The sequence below is a fragment of the Papaver somniferum genome, chromosome 4, assembly GCF_003573695.1.
Source record: "Papaver somniferum cultivar HN1 chromosome 4, ASM357369v1, whole genome shotgun sequence".
Lineage (NCBI taxonomy): Eukaryota > Viridiplantae > Streptophyta > Magnoliopsida > Ranunculales > Papaveraceae > Papaver > Papaver somniferum.
This window is the reverse complement of record NC_039361.1, coordinates 61,810,840-61,835,755: the sequence shown is the minus strand read 5'-3', so window position 1 is coordinate 61,835,755 and position 24,916 is coordinate 61,810,840. Positions and strand designations below refer to the sequence as shown.

At 37.5% G+C, this 24,916-nt stretch overlaps 1 pseudogene; it reads right to left on the bottom strand.

Moving 5' to 3' along the window:
• Window positions 1-12,948: 12,948 nt before the first annotated feature.
• On the bottom strand, window positions 12,949-13,048 carry LOC113276745 (annotated as a pseudogene).
• Between the last annotated feature and the right edge of the window lie 11,868 nt (window positions 13,049-24,916).

Genomic DNA, 24,916 nt, shown 5'->3' with positions numbered 1-24,916 from the left:
GGATGAGATATGCATTGGGCCTTCTAGGTGTGTTGCTCTCCCCAGATACATGTATAAGATATTGTTAGTCAGCTAAATCTGGTTGATTCTTTAATTCAGGGACATGTAATCGGAGGTTTTGAATGGTTTTGAATTATAATTTCCCAGTTTCCTCTTTACGAACTGCTTTAATTCACAAATCTCATCTTGGGGGATGTGGTTGCCTTAATGTAGGCAATTAGTGATAATTATGTTGCTAATGTTGACTTCTCTGTGCCCACTGTAAATTGGGTTTCATTTTCATCAAGACATGTTTGATTTTGTAGTGCAGACTCTTAACATCTTAAATGATTAACAATAGTACATAACCAATACAGTTTAGTGTTGAGCTAGTCAGGATTCAATTTGTCAGTCCACTCAACTTCTTTCTATTGCCAACTTACGCTGCTGCAGTGGAAACGGCAACAGTATCATTGGTTGCTACACTTTTAACCAGGCAATTCAAGCTCTGGTTCAGTTACTTCCCTGCATCCTTGACACTCCTACTTGTGCACACAACTTGCTGTCTCTTTTAGATTTGTATTGTCATTATTGAGGTCCATATATTGGGTTAGCAGGAAATGTCACCTGATAAGTACGTTCTTCCACTGAAATGTGGAGAGAGTTGTGGGAATCTCACTATACTCCACTGACCATTCCTTTAACCTGGGGTTGATAGGTAAATGTCCACTTCCCTTTGAATCCTTGTTAATTGCTTTGAATCTTTATTTGGATACACTTGTTTCTTGTCATTTCTAGTCACTTTTGCGGTTGATGTTTCATATGAACTAGATTCTCTCTCTGGAATCTTTGTTGGTGGACTACGTTTTTGTTTAGGATAGCCACTTGAAACACGTTTCTGTTTTCAATTTCCAGCCGTGAAGTCGGTTGTCTTGCGAGTTGCAACACATCCCATCACAGATGAAGATTATTATATAAAATTAAGAAAACAGGTCAGCTTCCTGCTTATTATAATCCAACGTTGCAGTCATGGCGTAAACCGACACCATTTTTAATTAACAGGTCTGAGTTCTACGTTACTTTCCCGAGACTTTTCTTTTTTCTTTTCTTTAATTTTAGAGGCATGCAACGTTAGCACGAAAGTCACCCTGGGCAGAGCCAGCAGAGGGGCAAGGCAAAGGGGGCAATTGTATTAGTTTTCTAGTTAGGTTGCATCTAATGCACGTTGATGGGTCCAAGCAAATGATTTCTTTTTAATTTCTTTTCCAATAAGAACCGTGGAGTCACACAATTAAAGTGTGATTCCAAAGTATTATTGTTGCGTGCTTGATTTCTCTGCCATTGCGTCGGCAAGGCCATTGGATAAAGTGACAGCCTGCTTCGGTGATAGACAACATGATGCGCAGGCAATCTTTCGGCCTTCAATCCGTTAATTGTGTGTTGTCATTCAAGGCATCGACCAGTACCTTGCATTCAGTGTATATCCTAAAATACGTGTAGTTGTGTAAATGTAGCCAGCGTAGGGCTGTCGACAGAGCTTGTACTTCATCACGGAGTGGACATGTGACTAATCCTGATCCCGCTGCTACGTACATTGTGAATGGTGTTTAATTATGAAGAGTCTGAACTGTTACGCAAACTAGCCGAGACGAAATTTCTTATTAAAAATTTTCCTACAATTTCCAACACACAGGTATACCGGTAAGACTATTCTTTCTTTCTCGGGGCAGAGGTGCATGTATTGACATTAAAAAATGGCAAAATTAGTCTACCTCAGTCCAATTATCATTAAAGGGCACAAAAAAGAAAAAAACTCTTGCCCCTCACCATCAATCACCGTGGTAATCCTCATCAGCTACAACTCATTTCAACTGCTTATCTCTTCTTTTTTTTTTCTTTTCTTGAAATATTTCGACTACTTATCTCATGGCAAAGCCTTGAGCTATATTGTTTAATTGGGGTGTTATTCACCTCCCTATTCTCCACCTCCTTATTCTGTTCCCTCCAATCTAAATTCTACATCTGTAAAACGGTGAATCCCATGTATATTTGAATGTGATTCAAATCCTAGATATGTGGTGTAGATTGGAGGGAACAGAGTAGGGAGGTGAATAGCATTTCCGATTCTTTAATCAAGATATTTGTTTACAAGCCTTAGGTGTACGGTTAGTTTGAGTTTAAACTTCAACAACACATTTTACCTGCTACGAGAAATCGAAATGGACATTGAAGTTTTCCATTTTGCTTAAATTTTGTCTTTCAATATACATATATATAACTTTTATACTCTACTTCATGGTGTTCGAACTGTCCAGCGTCCACGTGATGTCGACTAGTCTAGCAGATGTAATGTGAACGCTCGGAGGATAAGACTAGTATTATAGTCGCTAGTGATACGCTACCATTCCCTATATCAAATCAAAATCTTAGAAATGAAAACAATATTCCCCAACCACCTGAACAAAATGTTGGATATTTTCAACAAACCCTTAAACTGTAAGCACTACAGCAGAGTTCGGTGATCGATCTGTTGGAGATATGTCTATTCGTTTTATCATGGTTTAATGACAGTTAGAAAACCGAACAGAAACATTGTTTCCCAAAAGACACCATTGTTGAAAGATATGTATATTCGCTTTAAAAAGATGTCTGTTGGAGATGAAGAGTCATCTTCAACGGATGTTAAACTCTTTATAAATAACGTCCTAGTTTTCCATTCAAAACACGTTAAAATTTTCTTTGTTTTCTCTCTAACAAGCATCATTAGAAACTAAACCTGTGTGTTCTTGGTTGGGTCAAGGTTGTACAAACTTTGAATCGAACATTGTTGTGGGGCTTCAAGTATCCTGATGGCAATATTCATTGATCTATTTGTACTCGTAAATTTTATTGGGAAGGGTCAAATAATTATCGAAAAGAAACTATTATAAAGTCTGGAACCCAGAGACAACATTCTTTTCTTCACCCTGTTTTAGTGTCAATTTTCCAACACAAAAATGAAAGTCAGACTTACTGGTCAACTGAGCTAATCCAAATTAGCCAAGGAAGCTAATTGAAAGTCTATGTATGCTAAAACAGTAGGCTAGTTAAAAATTATTTCTAAACGGTTAATTATCTTATTCTTGAAAACCCCCATCTTTGGTAGATTTTAAATTTTTTGGGATCAATCCCAACCACTCCTTGGTTCCATATGCATCACTGAGCCAAATTGATTAATAATTCCAGATTTTTGCTTTCGTTTCAATGGAAAAATTATATAAGTAACGCAATCCTTACAAAATCGAAAACACTAGGTTTACCGATTAAAAAAATCCCGATTATTATCCCATTAAATTGCTAAGAGCAGGCACTCCCTTAGATTTGTTCAAACAACAGAAATGGTAGGCTCGTTGTTGATTTGTTCATCAAATAGTACCCCAATAACCAACATTTCCCCGCTGAGAGAGAATGAGGAACCCATTTTAACTTTAAGGATGCAAATGCTAACTGAATCGTCCCAAGATACTTCGCCCTGTAGAAAGTTCCACCCTTTATCCTTTTTTTTATGCCCGAATCCTCTCTGATTCAACCTTTTCTTTACTGTTAGGCCCCCAACGATCTCTTTTCGCCGGCTCAGTCGGAGTCTTAGCCCAAGCTAACTTCTCAGGGCATCAATAAGCTTTAGAGGGACTTCTTCTGAGGAAAAGACCCTGACAATCCTAAAGCCTGAGACTTTGTTTGAAAAACAAAAGATCTAGGAAGTTTCGGATTTATGAACATGGAAACATCTACAGTGCTATGATCACTAAAATGAGGTGGAGAATCACCCAAGACAGAAACTTTGTTGTGTCTCTCATCACGCCTGCCAAATTCATATGAAACAAGAATATTCTCAATAAGTAAGGCAATCCCTACAAGATCAAAAACACTAGGTTTACCGAGTAAAAAATTCTCGATTATCATCATATTGAAGTGTTAGGAGCAGGCACTCCCTTAGATTTGTTCAAACAACAAGAATGGTAGACTCATTGTTGCTTTGTTCATCAAATAATACCCTAATAACCAACACTTCCCCGCTGAAAGAGAGTGGGGAACCCATTTTAACTTTAAGGATGCAAATGCTAAACTGAATCGTCCCAAGATACTTCGCCATGTAGAAAGTTCTGTCCTTTCTCCTTTTCATATGCCTGAATCCTCTCTGATTTAACCTTTTCTTTACAATGAGGCCCCCAACAGTCTATTCTCGCCGGCTCATCCCGAATCTTAGCCCAACCTAACTTTCCAGGACATCATTAAGCTATAGAGGGATTTCTTCTGGGGAAAATACCCTGACAATCCTAAAGGATACTATCAAAAGCCTGGGATTTTGTTTGAAAACCATAAGATCTAGGAGGTTTTGAATTTATGAACATGGAAGCATTTACAGTGCTATGATCACTAAAATGGGGTGGAGAATCACCCAAGACAGAATTTTTGTTTTGTCTCTCATTACGCCTGCCAGATTCATAAAAAACAAGAATATACTCAATAAGTAAGCAATCCTTACAAAATCGAAAACACTAGGTTTACAGAGTAAAAAAATCTCGATTATTATCCCATTGAATTGCTAGGTGGAGGCACTCCCTTAGATTTATTCAAACAACAGGAATGGTAGGCACACCGTTGCTTTGTTCATCAAATAATACTCCAATAATCAACACTTCCCTACTGAGAGAGAGTGGGGAACCCATTTTAATTTTTAACATGCAAATGCTAAACTGAATCATTTCAAGATACTTCGCCCGTAGAAAGTCCTTTCCTTTCCTCTTTCTTATGCCTGAATCCTCTCTGATTCAACCTTTTCTTTACTGTGAGGCCCCAAATTTCTTTTCTCGCTGGCGCAGTCGGAATCTTAGCCCAAGATAACTTTGCAGGACATCAATAAGCTTTACATGGATCTCTTATGGAGAAAAGACCTTGAAAATCCTAAATGATATATCCCAAAGCCTGGGATTTTGTTCGAAAACCAAACATCTAGGAGGTTTTGGATTTATGAAAATGGAAGAATTTACAGTAAAATGGGGTGGAGAATTACCCAAGACAGAAATTTTGTTTTGTCTTTCTTCATGCCTGCCAAATTCATAAGAGACAAGAATATTCTCAATATGGTTAACAAAAGTCATACTAGGGACTCCCGGATCTGGAAAGGCTTATTTGTAGGGATTGAAAATATGTACAAGTATAGTTGTTGGTATATCGGAGATGGGTATGACATCAACATCTGGCATGACAAGTGGATTGGTGACCCTAATATCCATCTCACTCAACCAAACAACTTTCTGGAAAACTGTATTCTTGTAAAACACCTCATCACTAATTATGGAATTTGGGATGATATTAAACTTCAGGAATATTTTAACCAGAGGAAAGTGCAAGCTATTAAAGAAACTAAGATTCACTTTGGATACATGGATCTTATTAGCTTGAATTTAACTGTAAACGGAAATTTCTCTGTCAAATCTCTTTACACTACTAAGATGGGGGGAAAAATAATCAGGATGCAAACCTTGCTAACTGAGTAAGATTTGGATAATGTAGTCACAACACCAACTACAAAACTTTTATCTGGAAACGTGCTCATAGGATCATCGCTACTAATGCTACGTAAGTCGGTATTTTGCATTATATTGATCCATATACAAATTTTGCAAAAGCGGGGAGGAGACTATGTTGCATATCTTCCTTGATTGCCTCTTTGATGTTCAAGTGTGGTGTGGTTTTTTTAGCCTGGATAGTTTGGGGCCTAGGACATTTATTTGGGGCCTATGGATTTCTTCATCTACCCAATAGAGAAGGATAAGGAGTGTCTAAATGGTATTAAAATACTAAATTATCCTTATACAAACTTAATAATTCCAACTATCTAAAACAAATACTAAAACCCAAATCATTTTTATTAACAGTCTTCAATCAAAAAACTAAAACCCAATCCATCAAAATCAAAAACTAAAATCTAATCACAAACAACAATTCAATTCTCCATTTTCTGGTTTTCAGACAATAATTCAGCGACAAACATATTCGAGTAATTGAGTTGAATCCCTTTAATCCGTTCATTTTAAGAGAGATTCATCATTGAGTTAACTATAAATCTCTGAAATTTCCCATCAATTTTTCCCGAAACAAAACCAAAATCGGTTGATATAAGCATTAACATAAACCGATTGTTGTTATGTTCCCCAGAATCGGTAGATATGGTACACCTACATAAACCGATTCTGGGTTGATATGATGAACATCAACCAAAATCGATTTATTCTAATACACAAATAAACCGATTCTAGAACCATGTTTGAGTTTGTACAAATATCAAGAATCTGTATATGTGTAACAGTCGAAACAAACCAATTGTGAACAATCGATTTTTATATCTAAGTGTAGATGGTGAAATTTGGATAAGGGGCAAAAGCGTCATCTCAAGACCGTATGGAAAATTCAACTCTCACGAGAGAGATTAATCCCTTGTCCCTCAAGGCATTCTTAGCCACAATTTCTAGTATACGTCCCAGCGAGACACTGCTGGTCGTGATGCCGTGATTCCTAGCGCACATCCTCAACGAGATACTACTGGTCACGTAGGTTCCGTAGAGCGTAAACGTCCCCGGCAGACTTATGAACCAGAACAGCCACAATTCCAGCATGTTTTCATGAGACGCAGCTGATTGTGATGCCATGATTCCTATTATACGTCCTCAACGAGATGTTGTTGGTCATGTAGGCTCTGTAGATGCGTAAATACGTCCCCGATGGACTTATGACCCAGAGCGGAGATTTGCATATCTCCTGTAAGCACGACTCACCCTATTTGAGATCAAAGACTGATTCCTAGTACATCATCGCGAGATACACTGGTCATGTCTGCTCTAGGCTCTGACTCGACTTACTGAGGTTTCCGGATAACTCCTAGGACATTCCCGCGAGATACACTGGTTATTCTACCTCTTAGACTTTTCGACAGACTCCTAGAACATCCTTTCGAGATATACTGGTCTTGTTGGCTCATCATATGGACACACAGTTGATTTCTAGCACATCTCTGCAAGATACGCTGGTCAAATACAAGTGAGCTAAAGTCTCGCAGAGACATTAAATCAGACGTACAAAGCTTTTTATCTCTCTCCCCAGGCCGTGTCCCAGCTGACCGCAGAGAGATACAGATCTATTAAGAAAATCTTCGGAGAGATTTTTGGGCCGTTCGCAAAAATATTAGAGAGATTCAAATCTCTCTGCAAAACTCACAGAGGGATTTTTGGGTCGTCCGCAAAAATCTCAGAGAGATTCAAATCTCTTTGCAAAACTCACAGAGGGATTTTTGAGCCGTCCGCAAAAATCTCTGAGAGATTCAAAAACTCTCTGCAAAAATCACAGAGAGATTTTTGAGATGTCCGCAAAAATCTCTGAGAGATTTAAATCTCTCTGCAAAAACCACAGAGAGATTTTTGAGCCGTCTGCAAAAATCTCTGAGAAATTCAAATCTCTCTGCAAAACTCACAGAGATATTTTTGGGCCTTTCACAAAATCTCGAAGAGATTCGAATCTCTCCTCAAAATCTCGGATAGATTCACATGATAGGCACACACCTTACCTAGTGCTTAAGCCTATTTCTCATCCTTTCAAATACACTCACGGCTAGTAAATTGAGCCTGAATTATACAAGGTTATTCAAAAACGTGGATAGGCTCTCTTGAGCACCGCATGCTCAACAAAGGGACCTATAAACAATAATATGATTTTCACATGGCATGTGTGACCGGCTATGGAAATAGGGAGATCAGCCTCAGCTCCTCTCTCACTCTGCACACGATTTCTGAGGAGTTTCATACCCTTTCACGTGATTTATCCTAGTCATTCTCACAAATCAGAGAATATCTCTCTATCCTGGCCAACTCAGCTAAAGAGAATATTTCTCTCAACACATCATCACAAAGGCTGACTCAGCTTCACACAAATGGGGGGATATCAATTAGGGTTTTGGTCTGGCGGTCTACGACACGTGTGAGAAATACCCGGCTTATTTCTCACCGCAGAAGAGAATAAAAGCGGTGGAATAATGAGATAAACTCAACCTAGTTTATCCCGTATCCTGAAGATACGGGAGAATTATTCCACAGGGCACGGAAAGCAATCCTTATCTTCACCGACTTGAGATTAGAGAGTTCAGCTATAAATAGGTCAGGTATTTTCCAATCTACGATCATCTTTCTCATAAACTCTCAGAGCAATAACTTGTTCTCTGATCTCTTTCTTCATCTGCTTCCCTCCCTAAGACCGTCCCTAATCCTTCTTCCCTGTGACTGAAGCAGTCTTTGAACGACCATTGTGCGTGGTTTAGGCGAAGAATGTTCGTGCTCAACCTCCCGTAACTCACTTTCAGAAACCCTAGAATCCCACTTCTAACATCTCTCAGATTTTAGGTAACTACACTAAGTATATCAACCGATTAAGGATTTGATGATTTTTAGAGTTAATTTCCAAAAAACAATTATTGGTTCACGTTGAGTGATATGTAGTCCGATTTACGTTCGCATTTTCCTGTACAATTTTGTCTCCACAATCGTATTACATATATACTTACATAAATGATTGTACCGTGTGGTGATGAACAACGACCGATTGTCGTTCCCAATTAGGGAATTTAACCCAGAATCGATTTATGTGGTGCTACTGAATAAACCGATTATGAGTTAATTTTTTTTTCTATATATGGGTGATCATAAGATGCACCAACTTTTTCATCATCACTATTAATTTCATTTTTGCAAACAAAATCACAAATCTTGGTTGTCTTTTTTTCCTCTATTTCTAAATGAATTTCTACTCTAACCCTAGTACTATGTTCAATCTCAAACACTAGTTAATTTAACTAATAGTAACTTAATTAATCATCTAGAATATAAAGCAGAGCTTGGACAACTTAGGCAAGATAAAGAGTGGTTCAGATTTATTCTTGGGAAAGCTAAATCTATAGTTGTGGTTACATCATTATTGTATCATTAATTTTTTATAATAAATATTTTTTAAATCTTTCATTATGAATGTCTTATAATTATTCTAATATAAATATACTTTCATTAAATAAATAATAAATTTGTTAATAAATAAACTTGATGACTTGTAAAATTCTCTTTCCAACCATTACGTTTTTTCAAATATATACTTTCTATGTTCTTTTTTAATAGGTTGGTTTTGTTTTTAGAGAAAATTAAGGAAAATAAGTGAACTAATCATTGAAAGTGGTCCTCATGACACTTGTCAATAAAAGAAGTGAAGTGCAATGGTCTCCATGACACTTGTCAGCAAAAGAAATAAAGAGAAATGGTCCACATGACACTTGTCTTCAAAAGAAGTTAAGAGAAAGTGGTCCCAGAAAAACTAAAGTAATATTTGACTTTCCCAATTAGGAAACCAGCCTATTTTTTTGAAACATTTATTTATAGAAACCAGCCTATTAGAAAAGAACGGAGGGAGTATTAAATTAATAATAAATTTTTTAATAATCATATCAAAAGAATATAGGGATGACCGGGGTGGTGTTGGGTGGTGGAGCATGGAGCCGATGACGATAGTAATGGTGGTGAAGAAGGTAGTGGTAGTGGATGGTTCCGGTGGTAGTGCAGGTTCAGTGTGGTAATGGACAAATGTTTATTGTATCTTTTTATTAATGAAAAAGCGGGGATCTAACAACAACACCCAATATTTCGCTTAGCAATCTGTATGGACTAACTCCAATATATGATAGACACATTTTTGTGTCCGATTTGTCTCGATTCTATATATTGTTAGGGCTCATTTTTGTACTTATTATGGTGTTTTATTTATTTGTAGGTATTTTTCGCCAATAAACATTTTTGGAAAAAATTGGCTCGAAAAGTTGTCAAAAAGCACCCGGAGGACATTTGCTATTCGGACTCTCACTTTGGATAAGGTTTAACCTAATTACTAAGGGGATCCCATTTCCAGGAAGTTGTTAATCGCACCCCTACCCTGGATAAGGGGCAACCATCTTCAACATTTCAAAAACCAAGTTTTGGCGGGAAAATAGGTGCAGTGAAGAACAGATTTTGGCAATCGTGATTTGGAGGAGTTTGAGGTCGATTAAACCTCTGATTTTCATAGGATAGACTCCTTATGAGTCTAGGAATCTGATATGGGTGTTTAAATCGATTAGACTGGGCTCAATTGACGGATTTTTACCACAACAGAAAATATGGAAAGTCACGTGTGTGACCTGTTTTAGGGAATTTTAGAGAGATTAAAGTGCTATAAACTTTCCCAAAGATTTGTATATATCTAAGGAAGAGTTTAGAATAAAAAGGAAAGCTCAGAAACGCGAAGAAATTCTAAAACAAGAAATTGCCGCAACTTGGCCGTGAAGAGAAGGAAATAGATTTTGGAAGATTTGGGAGAGATTTAATCAGTATTTTTGATATAAATAGATGTCTTGGGTCATATAGAAGAGGTGTCGAGAGTTTGGGAACCTAAGGAGAGCCAGAGAAGAAGCATTCAGAGCTTTACCAAACTCTGTTTCTGCTGCTGCTGCTACTGAAGAGGAAGAACGCGAAGAACACTGACGCACGGGAAACAGTCGCAGAACAGTGTCGTTGTTTAACAGCTGAAGAACATTAAGCTGTGCAGGACAGTCGTATTCTAGGGTCTTAAAATCAGCGACAAAGCAACAGTATTTACAGCAGTATTCTGTAACAGTTCCATTGTAACAGCTGTTTTGCAACACCAATACACTGTTGCAAACAGTCTGTGTTATTACTTTTCACTCTTTTAATCATCTTTTGAGCAACAAACACATATTTTGAGATCATGATTAATATGAGGAGCTAAACCCCATTGCTAAGGCGATAGAGGAAGCTATTTTTCCAACAAAAAGTGGTATATTATATTTTATCTTTTTATTTGCAATAATTATATGATTATTTGCCTTGAACTATTATTGAATATGATTTTTATTTGAGTGATTGTGATCTATATTGATGGAGTATGCTTAGTTTTAAGACTTTTGATGCTTCATACTTGGTATTTACAATTACTAGTTTTGAAAATCTACTTGTTGCAATATTTTAGAATCAAATTAAACGAGAAAATTGCATAAATATAAGTATTGGTTTAATCACTTTGAACTTGGAAAATAGTGGAATCTTAGCCTCAGTGTTTCTTTTAATATTGATATCATCTTTGATTGAGTTTGCTAAAATTTTTAGTGAGTTTTCTATTTTAATATTAGAATTTAAGTCTAATTAATATCCTTCACAAGTCTGAGAATAGAACCACTTTTACCACTATCTAAAAATCACATCAATTTTTGGCGCCGCCGACGAGGACTTGTTTTTAGGGTTTTAGATTTATTTTTATTTATTTTTTATTATTTTTGTCCTTTTTTATGTTTTTGGGTATTTATTTTGTATCTACAGGTTCTGGATCATAAAGAAAATTGAGCCAAAGAGTTTGGTGATTTCATAAAGACTTGGAGCTAAAGATTAAAGCAAAAAGAACATAAAAGAAGACAATTTTATTTTAGACAAATTTAGTTTAGGGTTTGTTTATTTTATTTTAAAAAAAAAAAACTGTATTAGGGTTTATTATTTTTGTAATTTTTCTTTATTTTTTTTTTATTTTTTTTTTTGGACTTTTGGGCTTTTGTACTTTGGGACATTATTTTTTTATTATTACCCTACGGAAGGGTACTTTAAATATAAACTGTTTGCAGAGAAGGAGGACAACTACGGTATTGTCTCTGCACCTTGGGTTCGTACACTAGACATCGGAGTCAGTGGCCCGAGTCGACTACAACCGATTCATCCCCCGTCTGGAACGGGAGGTAACATTCTAAACACTCGCGAATCCCCTGTCAGCGAGTTACTGGACTCCTTCGTATGCATATATGTTGAGGACTGAATATGGACATTTATTTTTCTAGTAAAGGGCAAGGCCTGGCCATACAAGATAAGGGTTCGGATTTCATCACCGTTCTCTTCTTGCCCGATTTAGGAACACGTAACCTACGCGAACCTAAGCCTAAAATTTTGACTAGAACGAGACCGATAGGGTAACGAGCGTAACAGGAAAGTCATTCGAAAAATATTGGTTACTCTTTTAAGCATACTTCGAAGTTCTTGACGGTTTCTGTAAGTTGAATGCGTGACTGCGCCGCCTTGTAATACCGGTGAGGCCTTGGGTATCAAAGCTCCACCGAGCTTCCCTCGCCTCTATTCAACTTACGTTAACTCGAATTGATTCCAGAGGGGTTTGCTTAAATTGTAACGAATTCCCGTTCGAAGGATTAGAAGCTGGTCTAGAAACAATCTAAGTGGATCCATCATGCTTTTTGTTTGCTAGAAATCAATAGGTTTGATTTAGTTGAGTCGGCCTTGATTTGTGTTTGCTTACCCTTCCAATTTATAAAATTCTATTGTATGCCTGAACGTAAAAGAGATGCACTAGTAGATTTGTTAAAGAGAAACCTAGTAGTTCGAAGCGTCTCGATTACCTTAATCTAGAAAGTACGATTTTGAAGAGTCTGTTTTTGAACGTCCTTCGACTGAGGAGAGAATCCATGTTGCTCCGATAGTGCCAGAAATGGCAACTTTGAAAGCTTTGTTGAATCCAACTAGGACTACCCGTCCTTCGTGTATTAAGTTAGCTGAAACGGAGGCACCCTATGAACTGAAACCTGGGACCTTACAGATGCTCCCAATATTTTTAGGGAAAGAAAATGAAAACCCTTATTACCATGTTAGGGATTTGAGGAAATTTGTAGTACTCTAAGAATTAGAGGCTTAGATGATGATGCATTGAAACTTAGGTTATTCCCATTTTCCCTGAAAGATAAGGCCAAGTCGTGGTTGTATAGTTTGGAATCCGAGTCAATTGAGACATATGAACAACTTACATCTGCCTTTTTCAATAAGTTTTTCCCTAGGCACAAAACATCGCCTATTAGGACGCAAATATGCACATTTTCACAACAAGAGGGAGAATCTTTATATAGGTATTTGGAAAGGTTCAATGATTTATTATCCCAGTGTCCTCATCATGGTTTAGAAAAGGTTAGGCTAGTTCAGATCCTTTATGAGGGTTTAAATTATTCCACAACGACCATGGTTGAGTCTTTATGCACTGGTGGATTTGAAAACCAAACTGTTGATGAGGCGATGGAATTTTTTAATGAAATCGCCGAAAAAACCCAGCAATGGGAAAATAGTAGGGCACCCCAGAAAACAATTCTTTTAAGTAGAGGAAATGTTAATAGGGTAGAAGGAGGCTATGAATCAGATGCCAAAATTGCTGCTATAGCAAAAAGGTTAGAAGCCTTAGAAGTGGGCCAGACTAGTGGTAGAGTGGAGCCTTTTTGGGAAGGCCAGAATATTGAAGAGCAGGCCAATGCTCTTTATAATAACACTAGATTTGATAACCGTCAAAAATTGACCCATATTCAGAAACCTATAATCCTGGTTGGAGAAACCATCCGAACCTTTCGTGGTCTAAGGGCCAAAGTCAAGGTCAGTTTAGTAATTCTAATGCTCCCCCAGGTTTTGGCTATACTAAGAATCCTTCAGGACTAGCTCAGTTTCAGAATCAGTCAGATAAGAAAATCCTAAGTTTAGAGGAATCTCTCGCCTTGTTAACTCAGCAAACTGCAAAATTCCAGTTATCCGTAGAACAGAGTCTACAAGCTAGTAACAGGATAGGACAAGAAAATAGTCAGGCTATTTCCGAGTTAAAAACCCAGGTTGGTCTGATAAGTGATTCTTTGAGAGAAAAAGGTAAGTTTCCTAGTCAAACACAACCCAACCCTAGAGGAGTTCATGAATTAGGTGCAAAACCATCGAATCAATTGAATGTTGTTAGAACCCTTAGAAGTGGTAGAGTTGTAGACAATAAGGTAACCATGCCCGATAGTGAACATACTGTAGTTCACCCCTCAGGATCTCACCTCTCAGGACCAGTAGCTGAAGAGACTGATAAAGTTTCTGATGATGTGAATTCGGTTCCTGAAAGGTCTGATTTTAGGCCTAGAGCCCCATTTCCTCAGCTATTAGTACCAACAAAGAAGGAATCGAACTTTAATGACATAGTGGAGGTTTTTAAGCAAGTTACCATAAACCTTCCCTTATTAGATGCAATTAGGCAAATTCCTGCTTATGCCAAGTTCCTTAAGGATATGTGTACGCGAAAGCGAAAACTTAGCGTCCATAAGAAAGCCTTTTTAGCTAGTCACGTAAGTTCAATCATTCAGAACACCACAACTCCAAAGTACAAAGACCCAGGTTCTCCTACCATTGCTTGCACAATAGGTAACTTCCGGGTAGAAAAAGCTTTACTTGACTTAGGAGCCAGTGTGAACTTACTGCCATTCCATGTATACTTACAGCTAGGACTTGGTGAAATGAAACCTACTCAGATGACACTGCAGTTAGCTGATAGGTCTGTTAAAATCCCTCGAGGTGTTATCGAGGATGTTCTTATTGAGGTCGACAAGTTTATTTATCCAGTGGATTTCGTGGTCCTAGATACCCAACCTGTCCCTGACCCAGAGAACCAGATACCTGTGATTTTAGGTCGCCCATTTTTAGCTACGTCTAATGCGATCATTAACTGTCGAAATGGTGTGATGAGTTTATCTTTTGGTAATATGACTATGGAGATGAACATTTTTAATGTCAGTAAGCAACCTCATGAGCTAGATGACACATGTGTTGAGGAGGTGAACATGATAGAAGCCTTAGTTCAGGAGTCATTACCAAACATCTTGTCTGAAGACCCATTAGAAAGTTGTCTATCCCATTTTGGTTTAGATTTTGACGACGATAGCACTATTGAACAGGTGAATGCTCTATTAGATTCTACCCCTGTGTTAGACACTGATAGATGGAAAGCTAGGTTCGAACCGTTACCAGTTTCTGAGACTACCCTAATTCCTTCTTTAGAAGAGCCCCCAAAGTTGGACCTTAAACCACTACCCGATACTCTAAAGTATGTGTTTTTAGGCCCATCTGAGACTTTACCTGTGATTGTAGCTTCCAATTTGGATAGTGATCAGGAAAGTAGGCTAGTAAATGTACTTCAAGACAATAAGGAAGCTTTAGGGTGGACTATAGCAGACATTAAGGGTATAAGTCCTACTGTGTGTATGCATCAGATTCATTTAGAGGAAGACTCCAAACCTTCTAGGGAGATGCAACGTCGACTGAACCCTAACATGAAAGAGGTAGTTCGAAAAGAGGTGCTTAAGTTGTTAGATGCGGGTATATTTACCCAATTTCAGACAGTAAGTGGGTCAGCCCTGTTCAGGTTGTCCCCAAGAAATCAGGTATCACTGTAGTCCAGAATGATAATAATGAATTAATCCCAACCCGAGTGACCACGGGATGGCGTGTGTGTATTGACTATAGGAAATTGAACAAGGTCACAAGGAAGGATCACTTTCCCCTTCCTTTTATCGACCAAATGCTAGAGCGATTAGCTGGACATAGTCACTATTGCTTCTTAGATGGCTACTCCGGTTATAATCAGATCGTTATTGCCCCAGAAGACCAAGAGAAAACCACTTTTACCTGTCCCTTTGGTACCTTTGCGTATAGACGCATGCCTTTCGGGCTATGTAATGCCCCTGCAACTTTTCAGCGTTGTATGATGAGCATATTTTCTGATATGGTAGAACGGTTCTTAGAGGTCTTTATGGATGATTTTTCAGTGTTTGGTTCATCTTTCGATGAGTGCTTGCATCATTTGACATTAGTGTTGACTAGGTGTAAGGAAAAAAATTTAGTGCTTAATTGGGAAAAATGCCATTTCATGGTTAAATCAGGAATTGTATTAGGGCACATCGTCTCTTCAAAGGGTATAGAGGTAGACAAAGCCAAAGTTGACCTTATTAAGACTTTACAGGTCCCAAAAACCGTAAAAGATATTAGGTCATTCCTAGGGCATGCAGGTTTTTACCGTCGATTCATTAAGGATTTTAGCTTGATTTCTAGACCTCTTTGCAATTTGCTTGCAAAAGATGTTAAGTTTGTCTTTGATGATGCTTGTTTAGAGGCTTTTGAGAAGCTTAAAACTTTACTCACTACTGCCCCGATAGTCCAGGCACCTAACTGGAACCTACCCTTTGAGATTATGTGTGATTCTTCAGATTATGCTATAGGCGTCGTTTTAGGACAACGAGAAAACAAATTACTTCATGTGATTTATTATGCTAGCAAAACTCTGAATGATGCCCAAATGAACTACACAACTACCGAGAAGGAACTTTTAGCCATCGTGTTTGCCTTGGATAAGTTTAGGTCCTACCTATTAGGTTCTAAGATCATAATCTATACAGATCATGCTGCTTTGAAATACCTTTTATCTAAGAAGGATACCAAACCTAGATTGATTAGATGGATCCTATTGTTACAGGAATTTTCCCCAGACATTAGAGACAAAAAGGGTGCAGAAAATGTAGTAGCAGACACTTGTCTAGGCTAGTTGTTAGTTCCCCTAGTGATTCCCTTCCTATAAGGGATAGCTTTCCTGATGAACAATTGTTCTCTGTTTCCCAATCACCTTGGTATGCAAATATAGTGAATTATCTTGTTACTGGTCGAACCCCTCAACATTGGGGTAAGCAAGATCGTTCTAGGTTTTTAGCCGAGGTTAAGCATTTCTTTTGGGACGATCCTTATCTGTTTAAGTATTGTCCGGACCAGATTATTAGGAGATGTGTATCTGAGAGTGACCAGTCTAGTATTATCTCCTTTTGTCATGAACATGCATGTGGGGGTCATTTTAGTGCTAAGAAGACTGCTGCTAAGATTTTGCAGTGTGGATTTTACTGGCCTTCGTTGTTTAAAGATTCCCATAGTCATTGTGTTTCTTGTGAGCGTTGCCAGAAGTTAGGAACCATTTCCCGTAGAAATATGATGCCTTTGAACCCTATTTTAGTGATTGAGGTCTTTGATGTGTGGGGCATTGATTTTATGGGTCCATTTCCTATTTCGTTTGGTTATCTTTACATACTTGTCGCTGTAGACTATGTGTCTAAGTGGGTTGAGGCGGTTCCGTGTAAACGAATGACCACAGGGTCGTAGTCCAGTTTTTGAAAGAGAATATACTTACACGTTTTGGTACGCCGCGAGCTATAATTAGTGATGGAGGTTCACACTTTTGTAATAGACCGTTTTCTCTTTTAATGAAACAATACGGTATTACCCATAAAGTAGCAACCCCATATCACCCTCAGACTAGTGGTCAGGTAGAGGTTTCCAATAGGGAAATTAAACGTATTCTAGAGAAAACAGTTAATCCAAATAGGAAACTGGTCGTCGAGGCTTACTGATGCCTTATGGGCTTACCGTACTGCGTTTAAGACACCCATTGGAATGTCACCTTATCGTTTAGTGTTTGGAAGGCATGTCACCTGCCTGTTGAGTTAGAGCATCGAGCCTATTGGGCTATTAAGAACTTAAACTTTTCACTTGACAAGGCAGGAGCTCAAAAAAGCTCCAGCTCAATGAGTTGGACGAGATTCGTAGAGATGCATACGATAGTGCTAAGGAGTATAAGAACAAAATGAAACTTGTGCATGATAGGAATATTTTACGAAAGTCATTTTCTCCAGGTCAAAAAGTTCTTCTGTATGACACTCGTTTGCATCTATTCCCCGGGAAGTTGCGCTCTCGGTGGACCGGTCCTTTTTGGTCCGTACTGTTTTTCCTCATGGCGCTGTTGAGATTGAGACACCAGATGGTTAGTTCTTCGAAGGTTAACGGTCAGCGATTGAAGCCCTTTTTAGAGCCTTTTCCTACAGGTGATGTTGAGGAGGTCCCTCTGGAGGACCCTGTTTACCTTGATTGACCATCGAGGCGATTTTGTATGTTGTATAATAATTTTGTAGGTTTTTGGTTACACTTCACCCAGGTACTATCTTTCCGACTTCTTTCTTTACTATTTCCTCATGTTACTTATATTTTTGGTATTGTTCTTTGATTAGAAACATTGAGGACAATGTTAGATTTAAGTTTGGGGGTGGGGTAGAACTTTTTGTTACCTTTTCGTTGCAATAAATAAACTCCAGAGCCTAGAAATTTATCCCTATTAAGGATGGCACTAACCAATCTAAGTGGATGGAAGCATTTTGGTTGTAGGAGTTGAGGAACCAATCTGACTAGATGGCAACATCTAAAGAGTCTATTCATAAAAGCACAGAGCTCAGGTGTTAAAAAAAAAAGAAGAAAAAGAGACCAGACCATCAGACCAACTGGAATAAATTCAATAAAGTCGACCACTGGAACCCTTGTATATGCCAGTTGTGTTGACCTAGAGTTAGGATTATCTACCACTGGTACCCTTGTATATGCCAGTGTATTGATATTAGTCAGACCGGTATCTCAGTCCATTAGGATAGGTTCATTTTAGCAGAGGCCTTCAGACAGATATGAGAAACACCGTTCACCTGGTAAACATCAAAATCATCTATGTTTTTCTATATCCATCTTCTTGATATATCCATGTGATTAGTTTTGACTCCGGATATTGATGTCTATAGTGCGACTATCTGAGTAGAGCTCTGTCACTTCATATGAATTTTAGTATGCTTGAGTGCGAACTCGTGTACAACAATTGGAATTTCGCATCAGGGTACTTCCTCATGTAGTCAATAAGTATGCCAACCTAGGAGATTCTTTAGTGCCTTCCAAGGTTCTGTGTAGATAGCTAGGGTCTGGAGTATAAAGGTTTTGTGGGTATACCTCTTGTAATCCCTCCGGAGACAACACTCCGCCACTAGGGACACCTAAGGGTTTAAAGGCTTATTGCATACGCTAAATGCAATCGACGATGCCTGCGACAGTGAGTTAGGATTTTATTTCTATTTTATTTTTGCTCGGGGACTAACAAATAATAGGTTTGGGGGTATTTGATAGACACATTTTTGTGTCCGATTTGTGTCGATTCTATATATTGTTAGGGCTCATTTTTGTACTTATTATGGTGTTTTATTTATTTGTAGGTATTTTTGGCTAATAAACATTTTTGGAAAAAATTGGCTCGAAAAGTTGTCGGAAAGCATCCGGAGGACATTTGCTATTCGGACTCTCACTTTGGATAAGGTGTAACCTAATTACTAAGGGGATCCCATTTCCAGGCATTTGCTAATCGCACCCCTACCCTGGATAAGGGGCAACCATCTTCAACATTTCAAAAACCAGGTTTTGGCGGGAAAATAGGTGCAGTGAAGAACAGATTTTGGCAATCGTGATTTGGAGGAGTTTGAGGTCGATTAAACCTCTGATTTTCATAGGATAGACTCCTTATGAGTCTAGGAATCTGATATGGGTGTTTAAATCGATTAGACTGGGCTCAATTGACGGATTTTTATCATAACAGAAAATATGGAAAGTCACGTGTGTTACCTGTTTTAGGGAATTTTAGAGAGATTAAAGTGTTGTAAACTTTCCCAAAGATTTTTATATATCTAAGGAAGAGTTTAGAATAAAAAGGAAAGCTCAGAAACGCGTAGAAATTCTAAAACAAGAAATTGCCGCAACTTGGCCGTGAAGAGAAGGAAAGAGATTTTGGAAGATTTGGGAGAGATTTAATCGGTATTTTTGATATAAATAGATGTCTTGGGTCATATAGAAGAGGTGTCGAGAGTTTGGGAACCTAAGGAGAGCCAGAGAAGAAGCAATCATAGCTTTACCAAACTCTGTTTCTGCTGCTGCTGCTACTGAAGAGGAAGAACGCGAAGAACATTGACGCACGGGAAACAGTTGCAGAACAGTGTCGTTGTTTAACAGCTGAAGAACATTAAGCTGTGCAGGACAGTCGTATTCTAGGGTCTTAAAATCAGCGACAAAGCAACAATATTTACAACAGTTTTCTGTAACACTTCCATTGTAACAGCTGTTTTGCAACACCAATACACTGTTGCAAACAGTCTGTGTTATTACTTTTCACTCTTTTAATCATCTTTTGAGCAACAAACACATATTTTGAGATCATGATTAATATGAGGAGCTAAACCCCATTGCTGAGGCGATAGAGGAAGCTATTTTTCCAACAAAAAATGGTGTATTCTATTTTATCTTTTTATTTGCAATAATTATATGATTATTTGCCTTGAACTATTATTGAATATGATTTTTATTTGAGTGATTGTGATCTACTTTTATGGAGTATGCTTAGTTTTAAGACTTTTGATGCTTCATACTTGGTATTTACAATTACTAGTTTTGAAAATCTACTTGTTGCAATATTTTAGAATCAAATTAAACGAGAAAATTGCATAAATATAAGTATTGGTTTAATCACTTTGAACTTGGAAAATAGTGGAATCTTAGCCTCAGTGTTTCTTTTAATATTGATATCATCTTTGATCGAGTTTGCTAAAAAATTTAATGAGTTTTCTATTTTAATATTAGAATTTAAGTATAATTAATATCCTTCACAAGTCTGAGAATCAAACCGCTTTTACCACTATATACAAATCACATCAATATACTTTCAAGAGAATCAACTAGACAGTGGGACTCAATCTTAAGAAAAATATATCCAAGAGTTATATCTCAATTTCTCAATTCAATCTGCAATCAAACAAATAGGAATTTGCGAGCCCAATTGAATATAAGAAATAACTTGGACGATATCAAAAACCAATATCCAAGTATCAATCAATTTATATCAACAACCAAAAGTTGGATTATCTAATTGATTGAACTTACGCACAACCTGTGATATTTCAATTATATAAACAAATATAACGCGGAAAAGAAATAACACAGACACTAGAAGTTTTGTTAACGAGGAAACCGGAAATTGCAGAAAAACCCAGGGACCTAGTCCAGATTTGAACACCACACTGTATTAAGCCGCTACAGACACTATCCTACTCCAAGTTAACTTCAGACTGGAATGTAGTTGAGCCCTAACCAATCTCACACTGATCAAGGTACAGCCGCGTTCCTTATGCCTATGAATCCCAGCAGGACTCCGCGCAGTTGATTCCCTTAGCTGATCTCAACCACAACTAAGAGTTTCTACGACCCAAAGTCGAAGACTTGATAAACCAATCTGTCTCACACTGAAAAGTGTATTGAATAGATAAATCTGTCTCCCACATAAATACCTAGAAGTTTTCTTTCGTCTTTTGATAAATCAAGGTGAACAGGAACCAATTGATACATCGGACTTATATTCCCGAAGAACCGCCTAGTACTATCAATCACCTCACAATAATCTTAATCGTATGGTAGCGAAACAAGATATTGTGGAATCACAAACGATGAGACGAAGATGTTTGTGACTACTTTTTATCTTTCCTATCGGAGATTAAAAATCGAGCAAATCTTAGAGAAGATAGTACTCAATACGATAGAAAACAACAAGATCAGAACACACAACTACAGAGAAAATAGTTGGGTATGTCTTCACAAATCACAATCCCAATGAAGTTTTTAAGTCGTTAACCTACCGGGTTTTGGAAAAAACTAAGGTTAAAGGAGAATCGACTCTAGTCGCAACTAGTATCACACATGAGGTGTGGGGATTAGGTTTCCCGGTTGCTAGAGTTCTCCCTTATATAGTCTTTAAATCAGGGTTTGCATTCAATGTTACCTTGGTAACAAAGCATTCAATATTCACCGTCAGATGAAAACCTGATTAGACTCAAACTAATATCTTTCAACCGTTAGATCGAACTTAGCTTGTTAGACGCAAATGAAAAGTGACTTCATTTAGATATGAGTAACCTTACCTAAACATGTACACCTTTGTTGGCTCAACAATAATTAACCGAAGTTAGCCATATGAAAGCTTTCATATCAACCTTGTTCATCTTAACCATAACTAGTTCAAATGACTCAAGTGAAACTAGTTCTAGAGTTGTTCAATTGTTTATATTCTCATAGAAGTATACAAGAAACAACTGAAGCAAAATCGATTTTGATTCACTCGAATCAATTCATGAACATTATAGCCACGGTTTGCAAAAGACTGCATTCCCTATTATATAAATGTATTAGTTCATGAATAAACCGATTTTAGAACATAACCTACTCAAGTATGCATACGGGTACGCATACCTAAGTGGCCGGACTAAGTTTGGGTTCGCCAGTATGCGAACGGTTACGCATACCTTCCAAACTCAATTGAATTTTCGGAACTTGAAACTCACGCCAGTACGCATACCGGTATGCATACTAAGGTCCCGGACTTTCATTAACCAACCAGTACGCATACGGGCATGCATACTATGGTTCCCGGACTTGGAATAACTTGCAACAGTTAGCATACAAGTACACATACTGTGCTATATCCAATCATGGTTATTTGTTTTAAACTCCCATTTCAATCATTGAAACATTCTTAGAAGACAACAGTAACTGTCTCACGCAAACTATTAGTTTCAAAATAATTTTCAAGTGATCGAATAATCAATACGAAACATTCTGAGTCTACATCAAATAACTGTCTCACACAAATCATGTAGGATGTTACAAGGGGATTTTCACATGATCATCTTTTGACTTTCGTTATGAATATAAGATGAACTTGGTTAAAGTGAAAGCTTACCAACACATATTTCGAGAAATATGTAAGCGAGTTAAACTCAGCTCTAAATATCAAATGTGTATAATCGAAGTCTATATAGCTATACGAATTTTGTCTCAAATAGGAGATAGAATAGATAGACTTTTGAGTGATAGATGAGTTCAAGTCTCCACATACCTTTTGTTGATGAAGTTCCACAATCTCCCCTTAGTAGTTCTTCGTCTTCCATCGATGAACGCCGTGAAGTCTAATGCTCAACTACACTTTCTATCCTAATATGATATTTAGATATAAGTAGATAGAAATCAAGATTTATAGTTTTGGCAACTAAACTTGACAACAAGCTTGAGACAGCAACGCTTGCGAGTTCAACCGAGCAATGCTCTAAAAATTAAATTTGTTAATAATCATATCAATTGAAATTAAGGATGGCGGGGTTGGTGTTCGGGGGTAGTGGTGCATGCAAGATCATTGTGGTAATGGGCAAATGTTTGTTGTATATTTTTATTAAATTTGTTAATAATCATATCAATTGAAATTGAGGATGGCGGGGGTGGTGTTCGGGGATGGTGGTGCATGCATCCAGTGACGATAATGATGGTGGTGGAAAAGATAATAGTAATGGGTGGTTCTGGTGGTGGTGGTGGTGCAGGTTCAGTATGGTAATGACCAAATGTTTATTGTATGTTGTTAGGACACAAATAACATTATTATGAAAGTTGTAGTTGAATTTTTTTAATATGAAAATAAGCCGGTTCTAAAACAAAAAAGAATTCTACAAGCTGACCATAATTTTTCCCAAAAAAACAACCCGAGAAACGTCGACTGATGATAGGGTAATGTATCTATCATTCGGATAGTAAATATTTTCATTTGGTCCCACTACATGTTTCACTCGCTGGTTTCTTCGAGACAGATATTTCGGTCAACCTAACAATTCTCTAATTCTTAATTTATATAGAGCCAACACAAAAATGACAAAGTTTAAAATTGACATAATATTTTTCAACTTATTGTGGAGGTCGTGCCGTTACGACATCGGTGAAATTCTAGTCACTGATAAACAAGGGCATATTAGCCATTCACAAAAATGGGTAGATAAGGGGTTTCTAGAGGTTACTTGTTAATGACCTTTTTTTTTTTCTTTTATTAGCAGGCCCAAACAATCACACTAGGCCCCAAACTAGCTAGGATTTTTAGGTTGCAATTTTGATCACGCTACTTTCATTGATTGAATGAACCCCTGGATAGAAGCAAATAAACATCAAACTGTTAACTATGCTACTACTTGTTGGCTCATCTGGAAAGCTAAATGTGTTTTTACATTTGAACCGGTAAGTCTAGATGCTAAACAAACTATTCAAAAAATCATCATCCATCTGATGATTATAACAGAGTGCATCATCATCATAATCACATTCTGAATAATTATTACTAGAGGAGCTCTTACACTATTCAACTAACTAGTTATAACTCAACTAACATGGGATGATACGGGGTCAACATAAAGATGCAATCTTCATCTCAACGACACTCAGCCTAACTAGATTGCTCCCACTGCTTTTGATTTTCCAGGAAAACTCATAGGGTTAGAGAATATCTAAGATACCACGGAACAGATGGAACAACCAGAAGAGCTCAATTAGCGTCTAATTGAGCCAAGGAAATGCAGAGAATAAATGTGACCATAAAAGCTAAAGTAGAAGCAATTCTTTATATTTTCAAACACCTATATCAAGATGTAGTCTAGGGTCACTATCTGGTATTACCATGCGAGCTATCAAGGAAACAATAATGACATAATGCATCCAACATCTTTTGTTCTTATAAAACTTCGGCTTATCCATAGAACTGAAAATTAGGATATGCTGAATTTAGCTTTATTTTGAAAAATTGTACTCTAGGAAAAATATTACTTGTACGGATATAATAAATCCTTTTATCTCAGATGTTTTTCAACTACCTAGCAATGATAGAGATTCTGTACCCGCCCAGAGCTTAGTGTTGGGGATGACATTTTAACTGCTTTCATGATGTAGTTTCTCGCACTGTAAGGACCGTCCATATAGACTATTGGATCTCCCTCGGAATTCATTGCAGTTAGTGTAGGATCGCTCGTGTATAATACACAAACAATTTGATATCTCCTGCCCTTGACTTTGTTGACTCGCCGTTTTCTAGGAATTCATGTAAAAGTATATTCCAAATTTCAGATTCAGTAAGAAATCCTGAATTAAACATAAGAATGGTGATTTTCATCATCTTATGATAACGTAATTAAGTAATTTAGTAAAACGACCGGAATTCGCGTAATACCGCTACTAATGTCAGCTTCTTAATTATATTCAAACTAGTCCATCAAATCCTGAAATATACTGTA